The sequence below is a fragment of the Pan troglodytes genome, chromosome 16 (genome assembly GCF_028858775.2).
Source record: "Pan troglodytes isolate AG18354 chromosome 16, NHGRI_mPanTro3-v2.0_pri, whole genome shotgun sequence".
Classification (NCBI taxonomy): domain Eukaryota; kingdom Metazoa; phylum Chordata; class Mammalia; order Primates; family Hominidae; genus Pan; species Pan troglodytes.
In genome coordinates, this window is record NC_072414.2 from 90,355,438 (window position 1) to 90,366,692 (window position 11,255).

General features: G+C 45.2%; 1 long non-coding RNA gene across 1 annotated transcript in view; it reads right to left on the bottom strand.

The window, feature by feature from the left end:
- Positions 1 to 10,815, bottom strand: part of LOC134808484 (uncharacterized) — a 33,166-nt gene extending 22,351 nt beyond the window's left edge. The window contains exons 1-2 of the long non-coding RNA XR_010151535.1: positions 9,102 to 10,815; positions 4,214 to 4,466 (exon numbers count right to left, since the gene is read on the bottom strand). This is a non-coding gene — a long non-coding RNA (uncharacterized LOC134808484). The remainder of the gene's footprint in view (positions 1 to 4,213; positions 4,467 to 9,101) is intronic.
- Between the last annotated feature and the right edge of the window lie 440 nt (positions 10,816 to 11,255).

Genomic DNA, 11,255 nt, shown 5'->3' on the forward strand with positions numbered 1-11,255 from the left:
TCAGTAAAACACCTGCCCAAAATGAGCTGTCATCAATGGATCCATCAAAGGAATGATGCACTGAGCCCTTCCCAAGTGTTCGTGCAATTGGGGATGAAGAGGCAAAGATAACCAGACCCTGCCTGCAAGGGCTTATGAGAATATGCCTGTTGAGGCAGCGACCCTGCATGACAAACCAAAGAAAACCCAAAAAACGTCTGTAACCAAGTGCTCTTTGCCTAGATTCTCAGCTGCCACCACCCCTGGGGTGTCGCCATGTCTAGAGACCCGAGTGAATATCTGAAAAGAAAAAAAGAAGAGTAGTTGTTGAAAGAACACAGCTATAAAAGATTTATGTGGCCACTGGGGTGTCATCAGAATTCTCTTTTCATATCCTTTGCCAGTTAAGATTTTCAAATCACATTCTGTATCATGGTTCCCCTGGTATGAAAAGGGTGAAGGTCTTTGTCCTGGTTTTACTGGTGATTTAGAGCACTGGGATTCCCAATCCCAGCTTCCCAGCAGCAACTATGCTTGGCTTTCCTGTACTGTGAGGGGGTTGTCCAGCGGGCAGAAAACCCGAACAGTGGAGGACTCTAACGAAAGCCACACCAGAGCCTCCCTTGCTCCTTCTAGTTCTCCAACAGGGGAAATGTCCCAGGCCTTCCTGGTGAAATGTGACTGTGTCACCTACCTTCCCAAAAGTGGCCAGCAAAATGAGAAATGCTGTTAGTCAACTTTCAATGTCCTCTCTGCCCAGTGCTTTGATTCCAACAGCCTGTAAATGCTGTTTCTACACTGGATTAGTCCTTCAACCCCACCGCACACGCTGTCTGCTGTACTCAGTTTCATCAATCCGCATTACCTAGAGGCCAAGCAGACACCATCGTCGTCCCTTGCGGGTGAGAGGGTGATGGAGGGACCCTCAGGAGCCCAGCAGGAACAATGTCTATCTCCGCAGGCTTTGCAGAGATCCTGGAATATGATAATATGGCGGGCAGAGGCAGGTGGGAGAGGCATGTGTAGATCGGGCTCGAGGAATGGATCTGGTTAGGAAAAAAGGGATCAACAGAGCAAACGAAGCACTCCAGTGTGTAGACAGCTGCAACTAAGGGATGAATGAATCAATAAAAGCCTGTAGGAATGTAATATAATCCAGAAAAACACAGCTACCCCTTTCTCTGCCATTAGACAAGCTGATTCTCATTTACATGAGAGCAACAAACAAGAAAGACTGGACAGAAAAGCTGTGAAAAAATACAATGAGAAGGAAAACTTCCCTGCAAATAGAACAGACTACAAAGCCTTCATAATTAAAACAGTGAGGAAGTGGCCAAGTGTCCTCCAAAAATCCAGAAAGAGACCCAGAGACATACGGAAATGTATCTGGTGTCTCATTTCAGAGGAGGTAAATGTTAACATTTTAAATACATGGTGCTAGGACAAACGGATAACCATCAAAAAGACAGAGCTGGATCCATACCTCACACTGTACATGAGGATAAATTCCAAATGGATTGAAATTTAAACATGACAAATTAAATTTTAACAGTGTAGGAAGAAAACATGAACAAATTTTTTTGGAACTTTGGTGTAGAAAGGCCTGTCTTGATTTTAAAGATCCAGAAGCCATATACAAAAAAAAAAAATTGATTATATAAAAATAAAAAGCTTCTAGAGAGGGAAAAATACCATAGCAAAGCCAAAAGGTAGGTAAATGAGAAAAAAACATTTTCAACTCATACCTTCTTAATATATCAAGACTTCCTAGAAATTGAGAATATGAAAAACCTATAGCCCAAAAGAAAAGAGGCAAAAGATTGGAATAGAGAGTTCACAAAAAAGAAATACAAATGGCTCTTTTTTTTTTTGAGACAGAGTCTCACTAAGATTGGAGTGCAGTGTCACAATCTCAGCTCACTGCAACCTCCACCTCCTGGGTTCAAGCAATTCTGCCACCTCAACCTCCCGAGTAGCTGGGATTACAGGTGCCCACCATGACGCCTGGCTAATTTTTTGTATTTTTAGTAGAGACAGGGTTTCACCATGTTGGCCAGGCTGGTCTCAAACTCCTAGCCTCAGGTGATTCGCCTACCTCAGCCTCCCAAAGTGCTGGGATTACAGGCATGAACCACTGTACCCGGCCACTTTTTTTTTTTTTTTTTTTTTGAGAGAGGGTCTTGCTTTCATGCCCAGGCTGGAGTGCAGTGGCTCCATCACAGCTCACTGTAACCTTGAACTCCTGCGCTCAAGCAATCTTCCTGCCTCAGCCTCCTGAGTAGATAGGACTACAGGTGTGCACCACCACACCCAGCTAATTTTTAAAATTGTTTTGTAAAGACAGGGTCTCATTATGTTGCCCACGCTGGGCTCTTAAATTTATAAAAGATGTTTGATGAAGAAAGTTTCAGAACACCCTACAGGTGTCTGGACAAACGTAGCTCATGGAAAGACAAAATGGTTCCACTCTTGTGGAGGGCAATCTGGTACTTAAACATTTATCAGAATGGCTAATGTACTACTGTTGCCCGGTGATCCCACCTCTGGGAATTCAGTCACAGCTGCACATGGACAAAATTATGCATGAACAAGATCCATCATCGTAATATTATCACAAGGAGGAATATTGGAAACATCTCAAGTGTCCATCAATGGGACAGCGGTTAAATAAACCTTGTAACACTATGCAACTGTCAGAAAAAATGAATGAGGGGTGTTCTGTATCCTAATATGGAAAATTCTCCATAGTATAGTCAGGGGGGAAAGCAAGTCTTAGAATAGTGCGCTATCTTTTCTGAAAGAAAAGGGAGAGATAAGATTGCATATTCATGTTGGCATGTATTTGCATAAACACAAGAATAATACACAGGAAACTAATAAAAGTGGTTATGGGGATGTGGGATGGAACAGAGTAGCCAGGGGTGGGGCAAGGACTGAGACTTTTGGTCTGCATCTGGTCCCGAAGGGGAATCCAAAGTCTTCCCAGAGGAACCAAGTGGATGAATTAAATTTCAAATTAAAAAAAAAAAACAGGGTTGGGCGCGGTGATGGTGGCTCACACCTGTAATCCTAGCACTTTGGGAGGCTGAGGCAGGAGGATCATTTGAGACCAGGAGTTCAACACCAGCCTGGCCTCAATATCAAATAGTGAGACCCCCGTCTCTACAAAAATAAAGAAATTAACCTGGCGAGGTGGTGAACCTGTAGTCCCAGGTACTTGAGAGGCTGAGAGGGGAGGATCACCTGGGCCCAGGAGTCGGAGGCTGTAGTGAGTTGTAATCACACCACTGCACTCCAGGCTGGGTGACAGAGCAAGACCTTGTTTCTAAAAACAAACAAACAAATAAACAAAACAATAAAAACAACCAAGCAAGCAGTCAAATTTAAAAAAGAAAAAGTCAGTAGGAAGAAATTCAAATGAGAAAGAACTTGCTCTGAATGTCTGCTCCATCCTCCAGATCTTTAATCTGAGTTCCATCCCTCATTCTGTCAAAACTCAACAAGGAGCTCCAAGTTTGGAGTTGGTGTTTCCTGAGAAAATCAGTTACAGCTGATTTGCAGGTTTAGCATGGCTATTTGTGCAGTCTAAACGTCCAAGCCAGATTTCTACAAGACAGTAAGATTACACCACAACGGTGGGAGCACACATATATGTCTCTCCTATTTCTGATGTTATGTTGTAAATATTTAAAATAAAGCAATCCAGCCGGGCGCGGTGTCTCATGCCTGTAATCCCAGCCCTTTGGGAGGCCGAGACGAGTGGATCACTTGAGGGCAGGAATTCGAGACCAGCCTGGCCAACATGATGAAATCCCGTCTCTATTAAAAATACAAAAATTAGTCAGGCGTGGTGGAGTGCACCCTGTAGTCCCAGCTACTCAGGAGGCTTGCTTGAGAATTGCTTGAGCCCGGGAAGTGGAGGTTGCAGTGAGCAGAGATTGCGCCACTGCACTCCAGCCTAGGCAAGAGAGAGAGATTCCGTCTCAAAAAAAACAAAAATAAAAATAAATAAATAAATATCTAAAAATAAAAATAAAATAAAGCAATCCTTATGATGTTTTAAAAGACTATGAAAGGTGTATTTACAGGGTAGTTCCGGCCATGTTTTCTGAGCCGGTATTGCAGGGAAGGCTCTGCGTCAGACCTCAGGGCCCCCTTGCTACTAGGAGAACCAGCAAAGTCCCTGTGGGCTGGGTCTTCCCCCGCATGCTGTGCTGTAGCTCAAGCCACTCACCTTCATATTCTGTGCCCTGGCCACGCAGGTCTGTTGATTTCTTGCCTTCACCTCTGCTCTGCTAGATACTGTTCCCGCTGTTGTCTCCCTTCCCTCACTATCTGACAAGTTGACTTCTGTTCACACCTCAGGTCTCAGCTGAAGAGCCTCTCTTCACACAAAGCACACCTGTGGTTGCCAGGGGCTGGGGTGGGGGTCCTGGAGAATGGCTGCTCAGCGGGACAGAATTTCTTTCTGGGTTGATAAAAATGTTCTGAAATTAGATAGTACTGATGGTTATAAAACTCTGTGAAAATGCTAAAAACCACTGAACTGCAAAACTTTAAGAGGTGAATTTTATAGTATGTAAATAATACTAAATCATTCTTTAAAAATCCCTTCTTAACCGGATGCAATGGCTCACACCTGTGGTCTTAGCTACTTAGGAGGCCGTGGTCGGAGGATTGCTTGAGGCCAGGAGTTCAAGATCAGCCTGGGCAACATAGTAAGATCTCCCATCTCTACCAAAAAAAACCATTAAATTAAATTAGCTGGGCATTAGTGGCATGCACTTATAGTCCCAGCTACTCAGGAGGCTGAAGTGGGAGGATCACCTGAGCCCAGGAGTTTGAGGCTGCAGAGAGCTATGATTGCACCACTGTGCTCCAGCCTAGGTGACAGAGCCCTGTTTAAAAAAAAAAAAAAAAAATCCCTTCTTCAAGGAAGTCCTCCTAGGTGCACCTGGACCCTCTACCTCAGAGGACCCTGTGACATCCATTACAGCAGATACCACAATTATAGAGAGTAATGGTGTTACTGGTTACTAAATGCAGTAGGATACTGAGAGCAGGTAGGAGGGGTACACTGTCAATAATTTAAAAACAAGAATAAAACAAACCAAAAATTGATCTTCTCTTTACCATGCCATGCCCTGGCAGTTCTAAATAACATCAGTGATAAAAGTCACCTCCCCTCCTCAAATATTTTTTGGTTTAAGTTCTAAATAATTGCAGGGACTACTGTTGAGTTTGAGTGATATGCATGTAAGCTTCAAATTAACACATTCTAATTACTTATCCCTTAATAAGCATTATCATTCTACATGTAACTTAATTCAGAAACTTCCTAATTACAGCCAGTCCTCCACAGATGAACCCAAGCAATAGGGTTTGTTTGTTTTTGAGATGTTTGTTACTATAACAATGTGGAGTGGCTCAGCTAGCATTTCCCGCCCTGTGATACTATTTATGCCTGCTGCCTTTAAAGTGTAGAATCAAAGTAAACACTGATAGCACACTGATAATGGAGAAAGAAAACAGAATTTGATGTAGCTCAATTCTCTCACTCTATGTAACTGTGTGAGTTTTGATTTGTGTTTTAAAATTTGAAACAGTGAAACAGTGAGAAGTACAAGGTGTAATATTTTTGTTTGATGAATGCAAATTTTAGTCCATGCATAAAATATTTGACTAAATTTGACACTTAAGTTTATTCTTTTCTTCTAATTGTTGTTTGTTTTAAACTGAAGGACAAGGCTGGGCACAGTGGCTCACGCCTGTAATCCTAGCACTTTGGGAGGCCAAGGCAGGCGGATCACGAGGTCAGGAGATTGCGACCACCCTGGCTAACACAGTGAAACCCCATCTCTATTAAAAAATACAAAAAATTAGCCGGATGTGGTGGTGGGCGCCTGTAATCCCAGCTACTCAGGAGGCTGAGGCAGTAGAATGGTGTGAACCTGGGAGGCAAAGCTTGCAGTGAGCAGAGATAGTGCCACTGCACTCCAGCCTGGGCAAGAGAGCGAGACTCTGTCTCAAAACAAAACAAAAAAAAACTAAAGGACAAATTTTTAAAAATTGTTACATTAGTAATTGACTAAACTCTACCTTTTACACAATTTGGTTTTATTAAAATTCACTTACTAGTTACTGAACACTTACATAAAATAATATTACATGAGACTGTAACCAAAATATCAATGTTTAATCTTTAGTAAATATAAAACTGATTGAATAACTGGATTGAGTTTTTTCCCTTTTTTTGCATGATAACTTATTTTTATTCATTTTATTGACAAGATTATGTAAAGATTCAATATAAGGAAATTTCCAGTGTTTGCATTTATTTTCTATTTTTGTTATTAATTTTGTGTTATGATTATTGCTAAAAAATAATTTAAGCATATAGAGATTATTTTCTAACACTCCCTTTATTAAACTGTAATATTCATGAAGAATATATTAATGAGCTACAAACATGCTTTACATTTCTAAATATTCTTAATGTATATCAAATACATAATAAGTATGTATATTTTGAAGAATATTCATATTCATTTAAAATATCTAAAAACTGGTTTAATGCAAGGCTTTGGTAAATTGCTAAGTTTGGTGAATTGTTTGGTGATTTAGCCATTCAGTGATTTGTTTTTTGCCCCGTGAGATAGATAGTTTTATCATTACTTCCAAGGGAAAACTGAGGTATAAGGTATGTAAACTATTTGTCCATGGTCAGAAAACCAGTAAGAAGAGCTATGATCTCAATCAAGATCTTCTAATTCTAGCCATTATACTATATTGCTTCCTCACATACCTCCCATTAAAACTAAAGTTGACCATGAAATACCATCCAGCTATAACTTCACCAGAAATGCTGCCTCGGTGAGAATGAATAGCCACATGGGACTACAGACCCCCGTCTACACACCTATGAGTCCAGCTCCCACTTCAGCCTAGTCATCAAGAATTAGAGATCACACGGAGGCAACCCATCAAATGCCCATCAAGTGTCCAAAGTGGTTCACTGGGTCCATGTTCTGAGCCAGATTTTTGATCATGTTAGGTTCATTCCTGCCTCAGGGCCTTTGCACACACAGTTTTCGTTGTTGTTGTCGTTGTTGTTTTGGTTGTTTTTGTTTTTGAGATGGAATCTTGCTCTGTCACCCAGGCTGGAGTGCAGTGGCATGATCTTGGCTCACTGCAACCTCTGCCTCCTGGGTTCAAGTGATTCTCCTGCCTCAGCCTCCTGAGTAGCTGGGACTACAGGAACACGCCACCATGCCTGGCTAATTTTTGTATTTTTAGTAGAGACAGGGTTTCACCTTATTGGCCAGGCTGGTCTGAAACTCCTGACCTTGTGATCTGCCCACCTGGGCGTCCCAAAGTGCTGGGATTATAGGTGTGAACCACCGCACCCGGCCTGTTTTGTTTGGCCCTGGCTTTCCCCTCTGGCTTTTGAAATAACTCTTCCTCATGTTACCTCCTCAGAGAGGCTTTCCTTGACTACAATATCTAAAGTTACTCCTCCCAACCACTAACCATTGTCCTAGTGCTTTGTATTATTTCTATGCACCATTCACCCATCTATATTTCTTTCTCTCTTCTTCTATGTTATCAGTGACTTGTATAGAATAGATTCCTAATAAGTATTTATTGTTATTGAAAGAATGAGGCCAGGCACAGTGGTTCATGCCTGTAATCCCAGCACTTTGGGAGGCTGAGGCAGGCAGATCTCTTGATGCCAGGAGTTGGGATATCAGCCTGGGCAACGTGGCGAAACCCCGTCTCTACCAAAAAATACACAAATTAGCTGGGTGTGATGGTGTACGCCTGTAGTCCAGCTACTAGGGAGGCTGAGGTGGGAGAATCACTTGACCTCAGGAGGCGGAGGTTGCAGTGAGCTACAGTGGTGCCACTGTACTCCAGCCTGGATGACAGAGAGAGATCCTGTCTAAAAAAAAAGGAAGAAAAGCATGAAGAGATTAATCACAGTGCTAAGGACTCCTCTGAGGTCACATCCAGGCTCAGTGGGGCAGAGCACTGAGAAATGAGCCTGTGCTGTCATACGTAGGATGTGGGGAGGCCTGGCTCACCAGCACCTGAGAACCCTGACTTCCATATTATCCATAACGGGGGTACAGGCTAGGGCTTTCCCCCATCAGCACCCAGCAACACACTACCATCTGTCCATTCACAGGTGGGAGTCTCCAGGAGGGGAAGCAGGTAAGGCACAGGCAGGGCCCTGCGCAGGTGGAGACTGGTTTTGTGTCTGGGGTTTGTTCCTTCTGGTGGGTTCCTGGTCTCGCTGCCTTCAAGAATGGAACCGCAGACCCTCACAGTGAGTGTCACAGCCCTTACAGATGGCACAGCCCCAAACAGTGAGCAGCCGCAAGACTTAATGTGAAGAGCAAAAGAACAGATATCCCACAACATGCAATGGGACCCAAGCAGGTTGCCTCTGCTGGCTGGGGGGTGGCCAGCTTTTATTCCCTTATCTGTCCCCGCCCATGTCCTGCTGATTGGTCCATTTTACAGAGTGCTGATTGGTCCATTTTACAAACCTCTAGCTACAGAGCGCCTATTGGTGCATTTTTACAGAGCACTGATTGGTGCATTTTACAAACCTCTAGCTAGCTACAGAGCGCCCATTGGTGCGTTTTACAATCCTCTTGTAAGATATAAAAGTTCTCCAAGTTGCCACCCGACCCAGAAGTCCGGCTGGCTTCACCTCTCAGTTTCGTGTTCTACTCCAATACCATCTGTACACCTTCATGCGGGGATTAGGGATTTGACAGGTGAATAGGTTACTCAATAGCGTTCAGGGTTCATAAACCAAGAGTCTACCTGCTTCCCACAGCCTGCGTTCATGGGAAAGAGGCAAGAAAATAAAACCAGCCTCAGCTATATCGAATTCTTTCCTTCCCCTCCCAAGTCATTAACAAAGACTGACACTGTAGTATTTATCAAAAAATCTTGTTCCCTAAGTGGTGATACAGAATAATTATCTCAGCATGCAATCAGCTCAGCGATCTTCTTCAAAGCAATTTGTGGCAAGGATATGCAGTTTTTAAATAGATTAAATGTTCAAGAGCTTGCCTCTGAAACCTGGTCAGAATGTATTTACAACTCACCTGGTGAGATGATGCGTATCTTGAAGCTGGAATTCTCTTTCGTTAGGTCTTGCTTAATTGAATCAAGCAAAGTCATTTTGGGATCGTCCCAAAAGAAACCCTTTTATCTCAAGGCAAATGTGTTTTAACAAGGCCCTAAGGTAAATAAAAGCCAGGTTTCCACTCACCAGAGCTCTCTGCTCCTCCTTTCAAAAGCCTACCACTCTACTTCATTTGTTTTTCTTTTAAGTGAGGAAATTGCTTATGGAGTTAACTGCTGCCAGTGAAAGCAACAAGTTGCCTCTCCCCTCCTCTACTCTTAAGAAACACCTTGTTTCCCTCCCTCTCTTCCTTCCTTCTTTTAAAATAAATAAGTTATGCATAGCTGGAGCGTGCATGCAATGCTCAGGCGTGGTCCTGGTATAGCCAATAGCGTCATATTCAGCCCTGTTTAATTCCCACTGTCTTGGATCTAGAATTTAGGCTTTTGAGAAATCTTTATTGAATTAATGAAAACTCAAAGACCACGATTCTGCATTCCCCCAAATCCTGAAGTGCAGTAGGAGCCCATGCAGGGCTTGGGACGGGCTTTTTGCCTCCGCAGCCAGGACAGCCTCTGCATCCGTGACCACCTCCCCGCCCCCCTCCCATTCCCCCCCATCCCCTGGCGATATCCTTCTAGCGCAGGCTCGTGCTCTGGAGGCGGGGTGGGGCCGGGATTCTGCAGCTGTAACCAACTCCCCCGCTGGGGGCATGGGGCTGGTCCCTGGGGCGCACTCCAGCCTTGGAGAAGTTGTGACAGATAATTGACGTGATCGGGAGGGGCGTCCAGGCAGACCTCATGTGACTTCTAAAACCAACCCACAAATCTGAAGCGTGGCTTGCGTGGTCAGCCGCCTGCCTGGCACCCGGTGAACAGTTTCTCCCGGACTCTCTGCATCTAGCCCCAAAGAATCTAAGATTCTTTGTCTAGAAAAGTGCCCTGGTCTTCCCTGGCACCCTTCGCGGTGGGTTTCCTTGACTCCGCATAAACTCCCGTTCCAGCCCAAATCAGAGGCGGTCGCAGCAGCCGTTCGTCGTCTCCATCAGCATCCGCGTTGCCATTTCCCCGTCCGGAGCTGTTGCTCATATCAAATGTCACTCGGGAATGACTAAGAGCCGATGTTGATGAGGAGCCTTCAGCGTTACGGTAAAGGAGCTCGTGCAAACTTAGACCCCAGTCATCTGACGGTCACGTGGGCGGGCGTCGCGGCCCAGGCCCCCGCCTCCTCCATCCTCCGCGATTCGGGCATGACACGGTCCTCCGCGAAGGGCAGGCGTTACATAAACCCTGCGAGCTCACACCGTGCGGCGGGGAGCAGCGCGAACGCTCGACCCGGACACCTCCCTTCCAGGTCCCGGCCCGTAGGCGGGGCCGCTCCAGAGGCACAAGGAGGCCTGCGCGGCGCCCGAGGTGTCCGGATCCCAAAACGGGACCCCAGGAGTTTCTCACACTCAGGACTGGCCCCTAGTTGTCAATCCAGAAAAGGCATCCTCCGTCCTAGATCCAGCCTGTATTTCACGGAAAGCGTTTCCTCCCCCATCCCCAAAGCCGGCAGGGGTGGGGCGGAGAGGGGAGGCCCGGGGAGACTGACTCTATTATATAAACTTGTAATTGGCTCCGGTTCCTGCGGCTCGGGCACTGCGGGACGTTTCCAACCAGATGGGTTGTAAGGCCCGGCGGCTTCCTCCTCCTCCTCCCTCCCCCTCCGCGCCCGTCCCCTGGCCAGCCAAGCCCCACCCTTCTGCCTTCCCAAGGCTACCAGAATTTCCCTGTCTTTCCAGTCCTCCCCTGCACAGGAGATGGCACCCAGAACAGAAATGCATGATGATTTGAAAATGGTATTCCATTGTTAAACGAATGTTTTCCCAGTCTGCTAGTCCTGGCTCCAGCTGACTCTTAGAATCAATCACCTCAGTAACTCAAGTGTTGCAAGCTGGGAATCAGTCATCTCAGACCCGCATTCTCAAATCAGCTGGGGGTAGGGGGGTTGTCAAAACTCGGAGCGCTGAGCCCGACGCCCAGAATTATGTTCGATTGCTCTAGATTGGGCCCCAGAAATGCGTATTTCTTTATTTTTAGAGGCAGGGTCTCCTTCTGTCGCCCAGGCTGGAGTCCGGTGATGGAGTCATGGC